Raw genomic sequence first — 19,241 nt, 5'->3', positions numbered from 1 at the left:
TCTACTCGTGCATATAACATCTACGCATAGACCTGGCTCAGATGCCACTGTTGGGGAACGCAGTAATTTCAAAAAAAATTCCTACGCACACGCAAGATCTATCATGGTGATGCATAGCAACGAGATGGGAAGAGTGTTGTCCACGTACCCTCGTAGCCCGTAAGCGGAAGCGTTATGATAATGTGGTTGATGTACGTCTTCACGATCCTAGTACCGAAAGTACGGCACCTCCGCGATCTACACACGTTCAGCTCGGTGACGTCCCACGAACTCTCGATCCAGCTGAGTTTCGAGGGAGAGATCCATCAGCACGACGGCATGATGATGGTGATGATGAAGCTACCGGCGCAGGGCTTCGCCTAAGCACTACGACAATATGACCGAGGTGGATTATGGTGGAGGGGGCACCGCAGACGGCTGGAAACAATCAACTTGTGTGTTCTAGGGTGCCCCCTGCCCCCGTATATAAAGGAGCAAGGGGGAGGCCGGCAGGCCCTAGGACACGCCAAGGAGGGGAGGAGTCCTCCTCCTAGTAGGAGTAGGACTCCCCTTTTCATAGTCCAACTAGGAGGGGAAGGAAGGAAGGAAGTGAGAGGGAGAGGAGAAGGAAAGGGGGGGCGCACGCCCCCCTCCCTACTCCAATTCGGACTCCCTATAGGGAGGGGCACGGCTGACCATTGTGGGCTGCCTCCCCTCTTCCCTATGGCCCATGAAGGCCCAACTTTCCCCGGGGGGGTTCCGGTAACCCCCCGGCACTCCGGTTTTCTCCGAAATCACCCAGAACACTTCCTGTGTCCGAATATAGCGGTCCAATATATCAATCGTTGTGTCTCGACCATTTCGAGACTCCTTGTCATGTCCGTGATCATATCTGGGACACCGAACTACCTTAGGTACATCAAAACACATAAACTCATAATATCGATCGTCACCGAACGTTAAGCGTGAGGACCCTACGGGTTCGAGAACTATGTAGGCATGACCGAGACATGTCTCCAATAAATGACCAATAGCGGAACCTGGATGTTCATATTGGCTCCCACATATTCTACAAAGAACTTTATCAGTCAAACCACATAACGATATACGTTGTTCCCTTTGTCATCGGTATGTTACTTGCCCGAGGTTCAATCGTCGGTATCTCAAGACCTATTTCAATCTCGTTACCGTCAAGTCTCTTTACTCGTTCTTTAATGCATCATCCCGTAACTAACTCATTAGTCACATTGCTTGCAAGGCTTATAGTGATGTGCATTACCCAGAGGGCCTAGAGATACCTCTCCGTTAATCGGAGTGACAAATCCTAATCTCGATCTATGCCAACTCAACAAACACCATCGGAGACACCTGTAGAGCATATTTATAGTCACCCAGTTATGTTGTGATGTTTGATAGCATACTAAGTGTTCCTCCGGTATTCGGGAGTTGCATGATCTCATAGTCATAGGAACATGTATAAGTTATGGAGAAAGCAATAGCAACAAACTAAACGATCATCGTGCTAAGCTAACGGATGGGTCAAGTCAATCACATCATCCTCTAATGATGTGATCCCATTAATCAAATGACAACTCATGTCTAATGGTCAGGAAACATAACCATCATTGATTCAACGAGCTAGTCAAGTAGAGGCATACTAGTGACACTCTGTTTCTCTATGTATTCACACATGTACTAAGTTTCCGGTTAATACAATTCTAGCATGAATAATAAATATTTATCATGATGTAAGGAAATATAAATAACAACTTTATTATTGCCTCTAGGGCATATTTGCTTCAAGTGTGTTGTCCACGTACCCTCGTAGACCATAAGAGGAAGCGTTATGACAACGCGGTTGATGTAGTCGTACATCTTCACGATCCGACCGATCCTAGCACCGAAGGTATGACACCTCCGTGATCTGCACACGTTCAGCTCGGTGACGTCCCATGAACTCTAGATCCAACTGAGTGTCGGGGAAGAGCTTCGTCAGCACGATGGCGTGATGACGGTGATGATGAAGTTACAGATGCAGAGCTTCACCTAAGTACTACAACGATATAACCGAGGTGGAAATCTGTGGAGGGGGGCACCGCACACGGCTAAGAGATCAACTTGTGTGGAGGAGGGGAGGGCCAACACTCTCTATGGCGCGCCCTACGGGGAGTCCTACTCCCACCGGGAGTAGGATTCCCCCCTTTCCCTAGTTGGAGTAGGAGCGAAGGAAGGGGGAGAGAGAGGGAAGGAAGGGGGCCGACCCCCCACCCAATTTGGATTGGGCTAGGGGGGGCGCGCCCTCCACCTTTGCCTTCCTCTCCTCTATTCCACTAAGGCCCAATAAGGCCCATATACTCCCCAGGGGGTTCCGGTAACCCCCCGGTACTCCGGTAAATGCCCGAACTCACCCGAAACTATTCTGATGTCCAAACATAGGCTTCCAATATATCGATCTTTATATCTCAACCATTCTGAGAGTCCTCATCATGTCCGTGATCATATCCAGGATTCTGAACTACCTTCGGTACAACAAAACACATAAACTCATAATACCGATCGTCACCGAACGTTAAGCGTGCGGACCCTACGGGTTCAAGAACTATGTACACATGACCGAGACTCATCTCCGGTCAATAACCAATAGTGGAACCTGGATGCTCATATTGGTTCCTACATATTCTACAAAGATCTTTATCGGTCAAACCGCATAACAACATACGTTGTTCCCTTTGTAATTGGTATGTTACTTGCCCGAGATTCGATCGTCGGTATATAAATAACTTGTTTAATCTCGTTACTGGCAAGTCTCTTTACTCGTTCCGTAATGCAACATCCCTTAACTAAATCATTAGTCACATTGCTTGCAAGGCTTATAGTGATGTGCATTACCGAGAGGGCCCAGAGATACCTCTCCGATACACGGAGTGACAAATCCTAATGTCGATCTATGCCAACTCAACAAACACCATCTGAGACACCTGTAGAGCATCTTTATAGTCACCCAGTTATGTTGTGACGTTTGATAGCACACAAAGTGTTCCTCCGGTATTCGGAAGTTGCATGATCTCATCGTCATAGGAACATGTATAAGTTATGGAGAAAGCAATAGCAACAAACTAAACGATCATCATGCTAAGCTAACAGATGGGTCAAGTCAATCACATCATTCTCTAATGATGTGATCCCGTTAATCCAATGACAACTCATGTCTATGGTCAGGAAACATAACCATCATTGATTCAACGAGCTAGTCAAGTAGAGGCATACTAGTGAAACTTTGTTTGTCTATGTATTCACACGTACTAAGTTTCCGGTTAATACAATTCTAGCATGAATAATAAACATTTATCATGATATAAGGAAACATAAGTAACAACTTTATTATTGCCTCTAGGGCATATTTCCTTCAGTCTCACACTTGCACTAGAGTCAATAATCTATATTACATTGTAATGATTCTAACACCCATGGAGTCTTGGTGCTGATCATGTTTTGCTCGTGAGAGAGGCTTAGTCAACGGTTCTGCAACATTCAGATCCGTATGTATCTTGCAAATCTCTATGTCTGCCTCCTTGACTTGATCGCGGATGGAATTGAAGTGTCTCTTGATGTGCTTGGTTCTCTTGTGAAATTTGGATTCCTTTGCCAAGGCAATTGCACCAGTATTGTCAGAAAGATTTTCATTGGACCCGATGCACTAGGTATGACACCTAGATCGGATATGAACTCCTTCATCCAGACTCCTTCATTTGCTGCTTCCGAAGCAGCTATGTACTCCGCTTCACATGTAGATCCCACCATGACGCTCTGCTTGGAACTGCACCAACTGACAGCTCCACCATTTAATAAAAATACGTATGCGGTTTGTGACTTAGAGTCATCCGGATCAGTGTCAAAGCTTGCATCGACGTAACCATTTACGACGAGTTCTTTGTCACCTCCATAAACGAAAACATATCCTTAGTCCTTTTCAGGTATTTCAGGATGTTCTTGACCGCTGTCCAGTGATCCACTCCTGGATTACTTTGGTACCTCCCTGCTAAACTAATAGCAAGGCACACATCAGGTCTGGTACACAGCATTGCATACATGATAGAACCTATGGCTGAAGCATAGGGAATGACTTTCATTTTCTCTCTGTCTTCTGTAGTGGTCGGGCATTGAGTCTGACTCAACTTCACACCTTGTAACACAGGCAAGAACCCTTTCTTTGCTTGATCCATTTTGAACTTCTTCAAAACTTTATCTAGGTATGTGCTTTGTGAAAGTCCAATTAAGCGTCTTGATCTATCTCTATAGATCTTGATGCCTAATATATAAACAGATTCACCGAGGTCTTTCATTGAAAAATTCTTATTCAAGTATCCTTTTATGCTATTTAGAAATTCAGTATTATTTCCAATTAGCAATATGTCATCTACATATAATATCAGAAATGCTACAGAGCTCCCACTCACTTTCTTGTAAATACAGACTTCTCCAAAAATCGGTATAAAACCATATGCTTTGATCACACTATCAAAGCGTATATTCCAACTCCGAGAGGCTTACACCAGTCCATAAATGGATCGCTGGAGCTTGCACACTTTGTTAGCACCTTTTGGATTGACAAAACCTTCTGGTTGCATCATATACAACTCTTCTTTAAGATATCCATTAAGGAATGCAGTTTTGACATCCAGTTGCCAAATTTCATAATCATAAAATGCGGCAATTGCTAACATGATTCGGACAGACTTAAGCATCGATATGGGTGAGAAGGTCTCATTGTAGTCAACTCCTTGAACTTGTCAAAAAAACTTTTGCAACAAGTCGAGCTTTGTAGACAATAACATTACCGTCAGCGTCAGTCTTCTTCTTGAAGATCCATTCATTCTCTATGTCTTGTCGATCATCGGGCGAGTCAGCCAAAGTCCACACTTTGTCCGCCCCTACGCCATATGGTGCCCCGCCTGCCTATACCGGTGGCTGGCAGCCTGGTGCTCGCCCTCACACCGACGCGCCCGTCCTCGTGCCTCGACAACGTTATGATAAGAGAGACTTTGTTGCTAGGAAGCACGGTAAAGAAAGAGAACCATGGGTTCAGAAACCCATGCCTTTTCCTCCTAAACCTTCCAAGAAAAAGGATGGTCAGGATTTTGAGCGCTTTGCTGAAATGATTAGACCTATGTTTTTGCGTATGCGTTTGAATGATATGCTTAAAATGAATCCTTATGCTAAGTATATGAAAGATATTGTTACAAATAAAAGAAAGATACCGGAAGCTGAAATTTCCACCATGCTTGCTAATTATACTTTTAAAGGTGGAATACCTAAGAAACAAGGAGATCCAGGAGTACCAACTATACCATGCCCCATTAAAAGAAACTATGTTAAAACTGCTTTATGTGATCTTGGAGCCGGTGTTAGTGTTATGCCTCTCTCTTTATATCGTAGAATTGATTTGAATAAGTTGACACCTACTGAAATATCTTTGCAAATGACCGATAAATCAACTATTATACCAGTTGGTATTTGTGAGGATGTGCCTGTTGTGGTTGCAAACATTACTGTTTTAACAGACTTTGTTATTCTTGATATTCCTGAGGACGATAGTATGTCGATTATCCTTGGTATACCCTTTTTGATTACTGCAGGGGCTGTTATTGATTGCAACAAAGGCAATGTCACTTTTCATGTTAATGATAATGAGCATACGGTACACTTTCCGAGGAAACAACCTCAAGTCCACAGTATCAATTCTATTGGAAAAATTCCAACAATTACTATTGGAGGTTTTGAATTCCCTCTTCCTACTCCCAAGAAGAAATATGATATTCTTATTGTTGGGGATGTGCATATCCCCGTTGAGGTAACTTAGTGTTATTCAAAAATTCTCCGGTTTCATGTTATTCGAAAAGAGTTTGTTAACAAGACTTGATCAACATTTTTAGTGGATTCCTTTTGATGAGAATGAGATGGATGAAGTTAGAAAGAACAACTCTCTGTACCCTCTTTTTACTTTCTGTTATTTAGATTAAATAAAGCAAAAATAATATTTTCTGTCTGTTTTCTGAATTATCCTTGCATTAAAAAATACTCCGAAAATAAAAGTTCTCCAAATTCCCTGAAAATTTTAGATGATTTTTTGGTAGAATATTTAAGAATTATTGGCACTGATAACACACCAGGGGGCCTCACCACCTGGCCATGAGGGTCCAGGGCACGCCCACCTCCCTGGGGCGTGCCCCTGCCTCGTGGACCCCACGTGGGCCCCCTCCACTTATTCTTGCACCCACACACTTCGTCTTCCTCCAGAAAAAATCATCCACTATCTCAAACTCGTGTTCAGGCTCATCTTGCTGCCATTTTTGATCTCCTAGCTCAAAGCTCCATTCACAAAACTGCTTTGGGGGATTGTTCTTCGGTATGTGACTCCTCCAATGGTCAAATTAGTTTTTGTTCTAGTGCTTTATTTATTGCAAATTTTTGCTGCCTAGGTGACCCTGTTCTTGAGCTTGCATGTCAAATTTATGTGGTCAAAAGTAGTTTTAATGCATGATATGGCCTCTAGGCACTTGTAGGAGTAATTGCTATCAATCTTGTTGAGTTTGATTCACTTTTATTTTGAGTCACTAAAAATTTCAGAAATTTTTCAGAGGAAGAAAAATGTTTAGGAAAATGTAACAAGGTGGTTCCTCAAGGAAGCAAGGACCGAGGCTTGCGATACGTGAGCCGGACAATGAACTACCAAGGGAAGCTCAAGTGCGGCCTTGCGAATGGCCGTCAGAGGAGTTCATGGTCTAGGCAAGCATCAAGGATGAATTTGACGCATATGTGCGTAACGCTGATCTTGAGAGCTTCGTGTCAGATAAGTGCTGGCAATACCTCTATCTAATTGATTCATTTGTGAGAAGGTTTAAATTCACATTCCCGCGCAATTCACACACTGTTTTATTTGATCTTTATGATAAATCATATACCATGGACCTAGAAGATTTTAATATTGCTTATAAACTCCCGCGGTGGGGCAATGTTAGTGAACCTCGCAAATCTGAATATAAAGACTTTCTTGCTAGTATCACTGTGGGGGAATCTAGGGAAATCACACAAGCTACCATAGGAAGCATTCATTTCCCTTCCATACATTATTTTGCTCTCTTCATTGGTAGATGTATTAAAGGTAAAGATGAGGCTTGTCACATGTGTGTTCCAGATCTTAGTGTCCTCAAAAGTGCGGTATTAGGTGATAAACAATATAACTTGGGGGCCATTGTTGCACGTAGGTTGCATCACAACAACATAAGTGGAGATTTTTTTGGTGGAATTTATGCAACTCGTGTAGCTAATTATCTTGATATACCCATACATGGAAATGATATTGAGTTACCTCCTGCTTACCTAGATTATAATGCCATGGTTCGCCACCAGTTTGCGATCAGTTCCTTCAGTATCGACTAATCTTTGACAGACGACGCACCGTCCATGTTGCCCTCCCTGCTCCTACTTTCTTTGACTTTCAGGCAAAAAGGAGATATGTTATAACCAGGGAGGAGGCGGACGAGTATGAGAGGAGGATGGAGGCAGCTCGCCTCCAAGCTGCAGCTCATCAGGCAGTAGCTGCTGCATCCCAGTACGACCCCAGTTACAACTTTGGATATCCACCAGGCTAGCCATGGCCATAGACCAACTTAGGCCAAAAGCCTAAGCTTGGGGGAGTATGTATCTCTCACCGACATTACATTCATGTTCACACACTCATGCCAATTGTCAGTGCTCATACTTTTTCATTGTAATATCCATGCTAGTTTATTTTCTTTTCCATCATTCTTCTTGTGTGTTCGAAAACCTTAATAAAAACAAAAAAAATTAGTTGTAGCTTTTAGCTAGTTTACTTTCCATGCTTATAGTAGTAGTAATTAAAAGAAAATCCCAAAAGATTTCTCGTTCTTCTTTTGCTTGTTGGGAGCTTTCCCGTGTAAATAGTTTTATTTCTTTTCTTTGGGGGTCGAGAGGAGAAGACCATGATGAAAATGTTGACTGGCTCTCATATGCATTATTGTTGATTTAACCAAGGGCCCATATTACCTTTGTCTTCTCCTGTGTATTGAATGCTTGCAGATTCCAGCTTAGTCCAATGCACGTGCACTATTATTATTATCCACACCGTTTGGTTGTGCAAGTGAAAGGCAATAATGACGATATATGATGAACTGATTGAGATAAGAGAAGCTGTATGAACTCGACCTATCTTGTTTTTGTAAATATGATTAGTTCATCGTTCCTGATTCAGCCTATTATGAATGAAACATGTTTGCCATGACAATTAGAGATTATAGTTGCTCATGACATGCTTAATTAGCGAGGAGTTTATAATGGTTTACCTTGCGTGCCAACATGCTATTAAAATGGTTGTGATGTGGTATGATAGGGTGGTATCCTCCTTTGAACGATTCGAGTGGCTTGACTTGGCACATGCTCACGCATGTAGTTGAAACAAAATCAACATAGCCTCCCCGATATTTATGTTCATGGTGAATTATATCCTACTCATGCTTGCACTCAGTGTTAATTAATTTTAATGCATGTTCATGACTATTGTCGCTCTCTAGCTGGTCGCTTCCCAATCTCTTTCTAGCCTTCACTTGTACTAAGCCGGAATACTGCTTGTGCATCCACTTCCATAAACCCCAAAAGTTATTCCATATGAGTTCACCATACCTTCCTATATGCGGTATCTACCTGTCGTTCCAAGTAAATTTGTATGTGCCAAACTCTAAACCTTCAAATGAAATTCTGTTTTGTATGCTCGAGTAGCTCATGTATCAACTAGGGTTGTATATATCTTCCATGCTAGGTGGGTTATTCCCAAGAGGAGTGAACTCCGCTCCTCATTCACGAGAAAATGGCTGGTAACCGGGATGCCCAGTCCCATGCTTAAATTAAAATAATTGCAAACAAAACTCCCCCAGGATTGTTGTTAGTTGGAGGCACCCGTTGTTTCGGACAAGCCATGGATTGATGTTTGTTGGTGGTAGGGGGAGTATAAACTTTACCATTTTGTTTGGGAACCACCTATAATGTGTGTAGCATGGAAGATATTGAGATCTCTCGGTTGTTGTGTTGACAATGAAAGTATACCACTCAAAATATTATTCATCTCTATTTCAAAATCGAGCTCTGGCACCTCTACAAATCCCTGCTTCCCTCTGAGAAGGGCCTACCTATTTACTTTTATATTGATTCATCATCCTCTTATTAAAAAGCATAAGTTGGAGAGCACCGCTGCCATTTGCATGCATTACTATTAGTTTACATTGAGTATGACTATGACTGGATCTCTTTTACCATGAATTACAATGTTTAGTCAATCCTTGAACTTCAGAGGTGCTCTGCATTTATGTTTTGCGGTCTCAGAAAGGGCTAGAGAGATACCATCTTGTTATATCATATTATGATTGTTTTGAGAAAGTGTTGTCATCCGAGATTTACTATTATTGATCGCTAGTTGATTATGCCATTGATATGAGTAAACATGAGACCTAAATGTTATTGTGAATATGGTTAGTTCATAATCTTTGCTGAAAACTTGAATGTTGGCTTTACATATTTACAACAACAAGATCAAACAGAGTTTGTAAAAGTTTTTCTTTATCACTTTCAGTTTGTCAACTGAATTGCTTGAGGACAAGCAAAGGTTTAAGCTTGGGGGAGTTGATACGTCTCCACCGTATCTACTTTTCCAAACACTTTTGACCTTGTTTTGGACTCTAACTTGCATTATTTGAATGGAACTAATCCGGACTGACGCTGTTTTTAGCAGAATTGCCATGGTGTTATTTTTGTGCAGAAATAAAAGTTCTCGGAATGACCTGAAACTTCACGGAGAATATTTTTGGAATATATAAAAAGTACTGGCAAAGAATCAACGTCAGGGGGCCCACACCCTGTCCACGAGGGTGGGGGTGCGCCCACCCCCCTGGGGCGCGCCCCCTGTCTTGTGGGCCCCCTGATGCTCCACCGACCTCAACTCCAACTCCATATATTCATGTTCGGGGAGAAAAAATCAGGGAGAAGGATTCATTGTGTTTTACGATACGGAGCTACCGCCAAGCCCTAATCTCTCTTGGGAGGGCTGATCTGAAGTCTGTTCAGGGCTCCGGAGAGGGGAATCCATCGCCATCGTAATCATCAACCTTCCTCCATCACCAATTTCATGATGCTCACCTCCGTCCATGAGTAATTTCATCATAGGCTTGCTGGACGGTGATGGGTTGGATGAGATTTATCATGTAATCGAGTTAGTTTTGTTAGGGTTTGATCCCTAGTATCCATTATGTTCTGAGATTGATGTTGCTATGACTTTGCTATGCTTAATGCTTGTCACTAGGGCCCGAGTGCCATGATTTCAGATCTGAACCTATTGTGTTTCCATGAATATATGTGAGTTCTTGATCCTATCTTGCAAGTCAATAGTCACCTACTATGTGTTATGATCCGTTAACCCCGAAGTGACAATAATCGGGACAATTACCGGTGATGACAATAGTTTGAGGAGTTCATGTATTCACTAAGTGTTAATGCTTTGTTCTGGTACTCTATTAAAAGGAGGCCTTAATATCCCTTAGTTTCCAATAGGACCCCGCTGCCACGGGAGGGTAGGACAAAAGATGTCATGCAGGTTCTTTTCCATAAGCACGTATGACTATATTCGGAATACATGCCCACCTTACATTGATGAACTGGAGCTAGTTCTGTGTCACCCTATGTTACAACTGTTACATGAGGAATCACATCCAACATAATTATCCATCACTAATCCATTGCCTACGAGCTTTTCACATATTGATCTCTGCTTAGTTACTTTTCCGTTGCCACTGTTATAATCACTATAAAACCAATACTGTTACTTTTGCCATCGTTACCGTTACTTCCATATTACTTTGCTACTAAATACTTTGCTGCAGATATTAAGTCTTTCAGGTGCGGTTGAATTGACAACTCAACTATTAATACTTGAGAATATTCTTTGGCTCCCCTTGTGTTGAATCAATAAATTTGGGTTAAATACTCTACCCTCGAAAACTATTGCGATCCCCTATACTTGTGGGTTATCACCAAGCTGCTTTTCTACAAGCCATGAACAACTTTGCTGCACAAGGAACTCAGGTACAAATTGGATTTTCGATTCTGTTGCTTCTCGTCATATGTCTAAATCGAGTAATTTGCTTTCTTCTTGCACACCTTCGTCTTTTCCTTCTATTACTCTCGGTGATGAATCTTTTATTCCTATTTACTGTGTCGGTCAGGCTCAAATCCAATCCCCAATTAAGCCCTTGCTTCTTCATGATGTTCTTGTAGCTCCTGCTCTTATTAAAAATCTGATTTATGTTCGCCAAATCACCACTGATAATCATGTTTTCATTGAGTTTGACCCCTTTGGCTTGTCTATGAAAGACTACCCGACCAAAGCCGAGATCGCTTGATTCAATAGCTCCGGTGATTTATATTCTCTCCATGGTGCTGTGATCACTGCTCCTCCAACACCTATGGTGGCCTCTATTGATCTGTGGCACCAACGTCTCGGCCATCCCAATAAAAAAGTGTTATCCACACTTCTTAGTGATTTTTCAATACCTTGTAATAGAGACTCTCATAATTCTTCTATGTGTCAGTCATGTCAATTGGGCAAACATGTTCGCCTTCCCTCTAGTTCCTCTCAATCCTCTAGTACTTTTCCTTTTGAATTACTTCATTGTGATCTTTGGACATCACCCATAGAAAGTGTATCTGGTTTTAAGTATTATCTCGTGATTCTTGATGATTTTACTCGTTATGTTTGGACTTTTCCTTTACACAAAAAATCCGACGTTCATAATATATTCCTTAACTTTCAGCGCTATGTCTCGGTCTACTTTTTCCTCCCTATAAGATTCATCCAATGTGATAATGGTCATGAATTTGACAACTTTAAAAATCAAATTTTCTTTTTACAATATGGAATTCTCTTGCGCTTCTCATGTCCTTATACCTCCCCTCAAAACGGCAAAGCCGAGCATCCTCTTTGTACTCTTAATGACATCATTCGCACTCTGGTTGTTCAATCTTCTATGTCTCCGAAGTTCTGGGCTGAGGCCCTCCACACGGCCACATATTTACTCAATACTCCTCCATCCAAAGTTAACCCACAAACTACTCCTTACTTCTCTTTATTTCTCTCTCATCCAAATTACTCCGACGTTCGCATCTTCGGTTGTCTTTGTTTCCCAAACTCCTACTCCACTTCTCCTAACAAACTTTCCCCGCGCTCTACCCCACGTGTCCATCTAGGTTTTTTCTAACGAGCACAAGGGTTATCGTTGTCTAGATCTTGTTAGTGGTCGTGTTCATGTGTCTCGTCATGTAACATTCGCTGAAAACATTTTTCCCTTTTTCGAGCGTCAACAATTAAATCCCAACTCACCCACGCCGTCCACTAGTCCCTCTTGTCGCAATCATCTTACCTTGTTTCACCCGCCGACCTATCCAACGAAACCAGCCGAATTCTCTACCGCGGTAGCGGATCCTGCCGCGACCACTTCTGTCATCACCTCTGTTCCGGCAGAGGAAAACCCATTACACTCTGTCGCGACAGACATCCTGCCACCGCAGTCTTCACCGCCATCTCCTGCGTCTGCTTCCTCCGCTACGCCGGACGCGTCCACCACATTTCCCCCACCCCTCCTGCTCATGCTAATCCCGTTCCAACTCCGACTAACGATCATACCATGCGCACACGTGCCAAGTCCAAGTTTTGTTAACCTACAAAAGATCGTCTAAATCTTCATGCATCTCTATCTCCTTCCTCTCTAACCAAATCTTACAAATCAGCTCTCCTAGATCCTAATTGGGCCGCAGCTATGAAAGATGAATATGATGCCCTTCTGCAGAATAACACGTGGCAGTTAGTTCCTCGTCCTTCCAATACAAATATTGTTTTGGGCAAATGGGTTTTTCGCCATAAATTTAATTCTGATGGGAGTCTTGCACGTTATAAGGCTCGATGGGTATGTCGTGGTTACTCTCAGCAACACGGCATCGATTATGATGAGACTTTCTCTCCAGTTGTCAAGCCCAGCACTATTCGCACTGTCCTTGGCATCGTCGTCTCTTCTTCCTAGCCAATTCATCAACAGTATATTGTCAACAACCTCTTGGCTTCGAACATTCCTCCTATTCTAATCATGTTTGTCTTCTTTAAAAATCTCTTTATGGTCTTAAACAAGCACCACGTGCCTGGTTCCAACGCTTTTCTATTTATGCTCAAACCATCGGTTTTACCCCTTCCGTTCTGACACTTCACTCTTCACCTTTCATCACAACGACAACACTGCGTACCTTCTTTTATATGTTGATGATATTATCCTCACAGCTTCCTCACAATAATTTTTAGATCATATTATCTCTCTTCTTCGCCAGGAATTCTCTATGACAGATTTAGGTCTTCTTCACCACTTCTTAGGTATTGTTGTTATCCATGACTCCTCTGGTCTTTTCTTGTCTCAACGTTAGTACACTCTGGATCTTTTTTCTCGTGCTGGTATACTTGATTGGCAAACTTCCCGTACCCCTGTTGATACAGGTTCCAAACTCTTTGTCGATGGTGATCCTTTCTCTGATCCTTCTCTTTATCGTAGTCTTACCGGTGCACTTCAGTATCTCACTCTCACTCGTCCTAAAATTTCTTTTGTTGTTCAACAAGCTTGTTTATACATGCATGATCCTCGTATTCCACACTACAATCATGTCAAACGTATTCTTCGGTATCTCAAAGGCACACTAGACTTAGGTCTTCATATCAACAAATCCTCTCCCACCTCCTTGACAGCTTACTCTGATGCAGACTGAGCTGGTTGTCCAGATACTCGTAGGTCCACATCCGGTTTTTGTATTTTTCTTGATAACAATTCTACAGTTCGGAACCACGACTTTCTTTTATCCCAATATACACTTTTGAGTATTGTGTTTATTGTGTCTGGTTTCTGAACATGCTTTGATCGTTGAAATATTTGAACGTGTTTGGAAGTTCTGAAGATTCCTCTTCCTCTTTTTTTTTGAGGCAAGATTCCTCTCCCAATACTTCGGGCATGTTATGTTTTTTTTCACATCCACTACTTCAGAGGAAAACCCCCGATGCGGAGTATTTGGGCCGGACTGACGTAATCCTTCTGAGGGTACAGCCCAAGCCCACCTGGCCATATGGCCCGTTTCAGAGCAGACGAAGAGTCTAGAACGTTACAGAGTGGCAAGACCACAATACCCCCGCAACGCACGCCCCACGAAACCCCCATGTCCCAGGCCTCCTCCCTCCCTATATAGACGCCCCCTTGCTTCCGCCGCGCTGCCTCAAGACGTCCTCTTTCTTCCTCCTCCACTCGCCACCCGCACCCCACCACGTGCCGCAGATCCACCGAAGCTAGGGCTAGGGCCTCCCGCGCGCGGCCAGCGATGGCGATCAAGAAGCCGTCCAAGACGGACAAGAAGCACGCGTACGACCAGAAGCTGTGCCAGCTCCTCGACGAGTACTCGAGGGTGCTCGTCGCGTCGGCGGACAACGTCGGCTCCAGCCAGCTCACGGAGATCCGCAGGGGCATCCGCGGCGAGTCGGTCATGCTCATGGGGAAGAACACCCTCATCCGCCGCTGCATCGCGGCGCACGCCGAGAGGTCGGGCAACACCGACATCAAGGCCCTCATACCCCTCCTCCAAGTAAGCCCGGCCCCTCCCCCTCCCCCCCTGCCGGATCTTCTACTCCGCGTCTGGTTTTGTCGTCGAGGGTTCGTTTTCTCAAGCGTGCGCCTGTTTGTCCTTCTGGTGCTGCTTGTTGCAGGGGAACGTCGCCCTCATCTTCACCAAGGGTGACCTCAAGGAGGTGTGCGAGGAGGTGGCCAAGTACAAGGTAAACTAACTACTGTACCACTGCCCTTGTTCTGCGAGCGAGTTGGTGTTGATTGCTGCCGACTTTGTCTGGTTGAAGTGTGCTAATTGCGTGCTTGCTAGTTATGGAAACGATTATTTGGTTGCATGGATGTAATAATTACTGTATGTTTCTGCCGAAATTGCACAAGCATGCTTCTTCATCTTGCTATAATTATTTGGAAGTAGTTCCAGATCTAGATCATTTATGGCAGGAAAATTAGTTTCAGTAGTATGAATCTGTTGTACTTGTGTGGTTATTATGGAAGGGGTCTGAGATCAGGTGGTTATTGTGTTGCAATGCTGCAGGCACAAATTCTGCTTCTCAGTTGTACTGTCTGTGTTGTGCCACTGCCCTTGTTCTGTGAGCGAGCTTGTGTTGATTGCTGTCGACTTTGTCTGCTTGAAGTGTGCTAATTGTGTCGTTGCTAGTTTATGGAAACGATTATTTGGTTGCACGAATGTAATAATTACTGTATGTGTCTGCCGAAATTGCACAAGCATGCTTCTTCATCTTGCTGTAATTATTTGAAGTAGTTCCAGATCTAGATCATTTATGGCAGGAAAAATATTTTCTAGTATGAATCTGTTGTACTTGTGGTTATTATGGAAGGGGTTTGAGATCAATTGGTTATTGTGTTGCAATGCTGTAGGCATAATTCTGCTTCTCAGTTGTGCTAGTTTGTATGGAAGGCGTTAGAGATCTCAATTGGTTATTGTGTTGAAATGCTGTAGCCATAGTTCTTCTGTTTACAGTTAGGCATCTTGCTTAAATGCCTGCATGAATTTGAGGATGGTTCAGTAGTAAAACGGATTGTTGGGGATGCAACTTGTGCGTATTTGTCTGAAATTTTTCCAATATGTGCATGCAGTAGTATTTCGTGTTGCATGTTGTCATGTACCATATGGGTGAGTGCATGCCATCATTTTGATAGTCTGATATAATGAACATATAAGATTTTATAGGTGCGGGTGCAAAGTGTTTGAAGCAATTTTTGTCATGCATCTCACACATAGATTTGTCCTTTGAATTTGTATTGCGAATGCTGCTGCATTGATACATCATGCAATAAAGTTATTGTTGGTTTTGCAGTGTGCTAATTGTGTAATTGCTAGTTATGGAAAGGATTGTTGGGTTGCATGCATGGATGTAATAAATTTGTGTCTGCCAAAATTGCACAAGAATGTTTTTACCTCCATCTTGCTGTAATTATTTGGGAAGCGGTTCCAGATCTTCATTTATGGAAGGGAAATTAATTCAGACAAAGCTTCTCAGTTTACTAGTGTGGTTATTCTGGATGGGGTTAGAGATCTCGTGTGTTGCAATTCTGCATGCATAATTCTGCTTCTGAGCTGTACTAGTGTGGTTATTTTGAAAAGGGTTCAGAGATCTCAAGTTGTTTATTGTGTTGCACTGTGGCAGTTATTATTCTTCTGTTTGAGATATCATCTGTGAATTTAACTAATTTGGCATCTTGCTTCAATTATGGGAGTGCCACTGGGGTGCATGAATTTGATGATTCTTCAGTAGGAAAACGGATTGTCTGTTGGGATAACCTGTGTCTTTGATGATTCATTCAAGTAGCACAAGCGTTAAATACAGTTTGGTTTGGTAACAATATGAACATGGTAGTTGGTGTTTATTTGTCTGAATGTTGCCTGTATTTGTGTGCAGTAGTTTCTCGTGTTACATGTCGTCGTGGAGCATAGATTTATCCTTTCATTGATATATTTAAACCTTGTGCAGTAGATATAAATACATTGTGCAGTAGAGTTGGGAGATAATAATTTCAAATAGTGAATTGTGTCTACTTTTCTTTTTTAGGAATGTGTCTACTCTAATTTGGGGGAATGATATGGAAGTTTCAGTCTAAGCATAATGTTGTACCGTACATTTCTTTTCTTTTTTCCAAGTACCCTGCAGCATGGTTTTGTGTGAACTTACTGGGAATATTTCCATTGATCATCTAATGTTTAGAACACTTCTTGTTTAGCCATCTTATTATCCTTGTGATCTTGTTTTTGTTATGCAATAGGTTGGGGCCCCTGCTCGTGTTGGCCTGATTGCTCCTATTGATGTGGTGGTTCCCCCTGGAAACACTGGTCTGGACCCCTCCCAAACTTCTTTCTTCCAGGTAAAAACTCTTGTCTGATAACACACACGCTGTGTTCTCCTGACGGTTAAGCAAGCACAAGTTCTCACCCCGGTCTGATGTCCTTTTTGTATTCATTCAGGTGCTTAACATCCCCACCAAGATCAACAAGGGAAGCGTTGAGATCGTCGCCCATGTGGACCTCATCAAGAAGGGTGACAAGGTGGGCTCATCCGAGGCTGCCCTGCTTGCCAAGGTTCAGCCCCGAGGTTCTTGACCTCACCGAGGAAGACTTGATGGAGAAGTTTGCGTGTGGTGTCTCCATGGTTGCCTCGCTGTCCCTGGCGGTCTCGTACCCAACTTTGGCTGCTGCACTGCACATGTTCCTCAATGGGTACAAGAACGTGCTTGCTCTCGCTGTGGAGACAGATTACTCGTTCCCCCATGCTGATCAGATCAAGGAGTACCTGAAGGTACGTAGACCTCCTATTTCTGGTTACTACTGTTTTCCTGTTTGAAATCTTAGCTCAAATGCCAATGTTATGTTTGCTGGTTTTTAAAACGCATCATGTATGCCTCACAATTGTTGTTATTTGTTCTGATCTCGGTGTTACATGTGTGGTTTGAATGTGTGAACATCTTGCTCTATTTCATACGTACCGAGTGCCTAGACAAGTAATGGTGTAATTTTGTGTTTGTGTTGGATTGCAGGACCCTAGCAAGTTTGCTGTTGCTGCCGCGCCGTCTGGTGGTGGTGCTGCCGAGGCTGGAGCTGCTACTGTGGAGGAGAAGAAAGAAGAGGAATCCGATAGTGGATCTGACGCTGAGGAGGGATTCATGAACCTGTTCGACGACTGATAAGCTGCACCTCTCGTCAAGTTGCCACTTGTGTCGTGGCGTAGATAGATGAGTGAGCTCTTTTATCCTAGTAATGTTGGCATATAAAGCTTGGACTGTTGTGTGTATTCGCCAATGCTATCGTACTGCTACTTGGTTGGTAATATTGCCCTGATTTCTCGTGTGTGAGATGCTCATGACCTGCATTCCTTTTAACTAACAGCAACTCACCTCCAGTCTGATGTGCCCTGAACCGGAGGCCCAAACACACCTAAAAGCACACAAAAAAAGTAAGAAGGTAGCCATATCTCAATGACACAAAATGGTTTCACCATACACTTAGATGCGATCTTGACTTAAAATAGGATGATCAACTAGATGTATGAATATGAACCCCCGGATCTGGGTGAGGTGATGGCGGGAAACTCCAACAAGTTTTACTACCAAGGAGAATGTTAGAGAGAGGAGAAGAGAATAGGTAAAATAATGACTTCCAAGGATTGCCTAGATTGCCAGACTGGATCAGCAACTCCTTCATGGGAGTTTGAGGTTGCGAGACTGCAGGGTTTTGTTGTCCCCCGGCGGCATCGTCAACCGAGAGTTAGATTTTATCATAGTTGTTCGCCTGATATGGTGTTTTGTCGGAGACCCACTTGGATAGTTATCCCGCAGAATGTTTGAGAAAAAGGATGAAGATGGACCAAAAGCTTGTGTGTGCGAGTGATGGGAGAAAAGGTGGCTTGTTACTGCTATGGAAGAATGAAATTAGAATCCAAAGATTGGATCTGGATCCTATGTACATTGTGGATGATGGTAACAATAACTTGTGGAGGTTGATTGGAATATATGATGAATTTCAGTGGGAGAATAAATATAAAACATGGGATCATATGCATCAACTAATCATACTCTCCCATGGTTGTTGATTGGGGATCTCAATGAGATACAATTTCTGTATGAAAAAGAGGGAGGAAACCCCAGACCCCAACAGGCCAGTGATGACTGTGAGATCAGAGACTTGGGACACAGAGGTTATCGCTTCACTTGGCAGAGAGGAAGAATTCGCGAGAGGCTTGACAGAGGCCTCTTAACGAAACCTGGGCAGCAATGCATCCTCATGCGTCGTTGGAGAACTTGGGGTATAACCACTCCGACCACAGGCCGTTATTGGTTGATACCAATTTTTATGTACGTGAACCGAGCGATGGGTTCACGTTAAGAGATCCGAAGCTCGTTGGTTACGAGAAAAGGCTTTTAATGAGAAAGTTCAAGAAGCTTGGAATGAGGCTGAAAGCGATCCCACAACAAATAATATACATGAGAAGCTCGACCGCATGCATAGAGCATTCCATGCCAGGGATCAAAGAGTGCTAAAGAAGCTGAAAAACAGATTGAGAA

At 43.0% G+C, this 19,241-nt stretch overlaps 1 pseudogene; it reads left to right on the top strand.

The window, feature by feature from the left end:
* The first annotated feature begins 14,445 nt into the window (after positions 1-14,445).
* Positions 14,446-17,864, top strand: LOC123082133 (60S acidic ribosomal protein P0-like; annotated as a pseudogene).
* Positions 17,865-19,241: the final 1,377 nt, after the last annotated feature.

The sequence above is a fragment of the Triticum aestivum genome, chromosome 4A, assembly GCF_018294505.1.
Source record: "Triticum aestivum cultivar Chinese Spring chromosome 4A, IWGSC CS RefSeq v2.1, whole genome shotgun sequence".
NCBI lineage: Eukaryota > Viridiplantae > Streptophyta > Magnoliopsida > Poales > Poaceae > Triticum > Triticum aestivum.
Note: the sequence above shows the minus strand (reverse complement) of the source record. Positions and strands in the feature narration are given on the sequence as shown.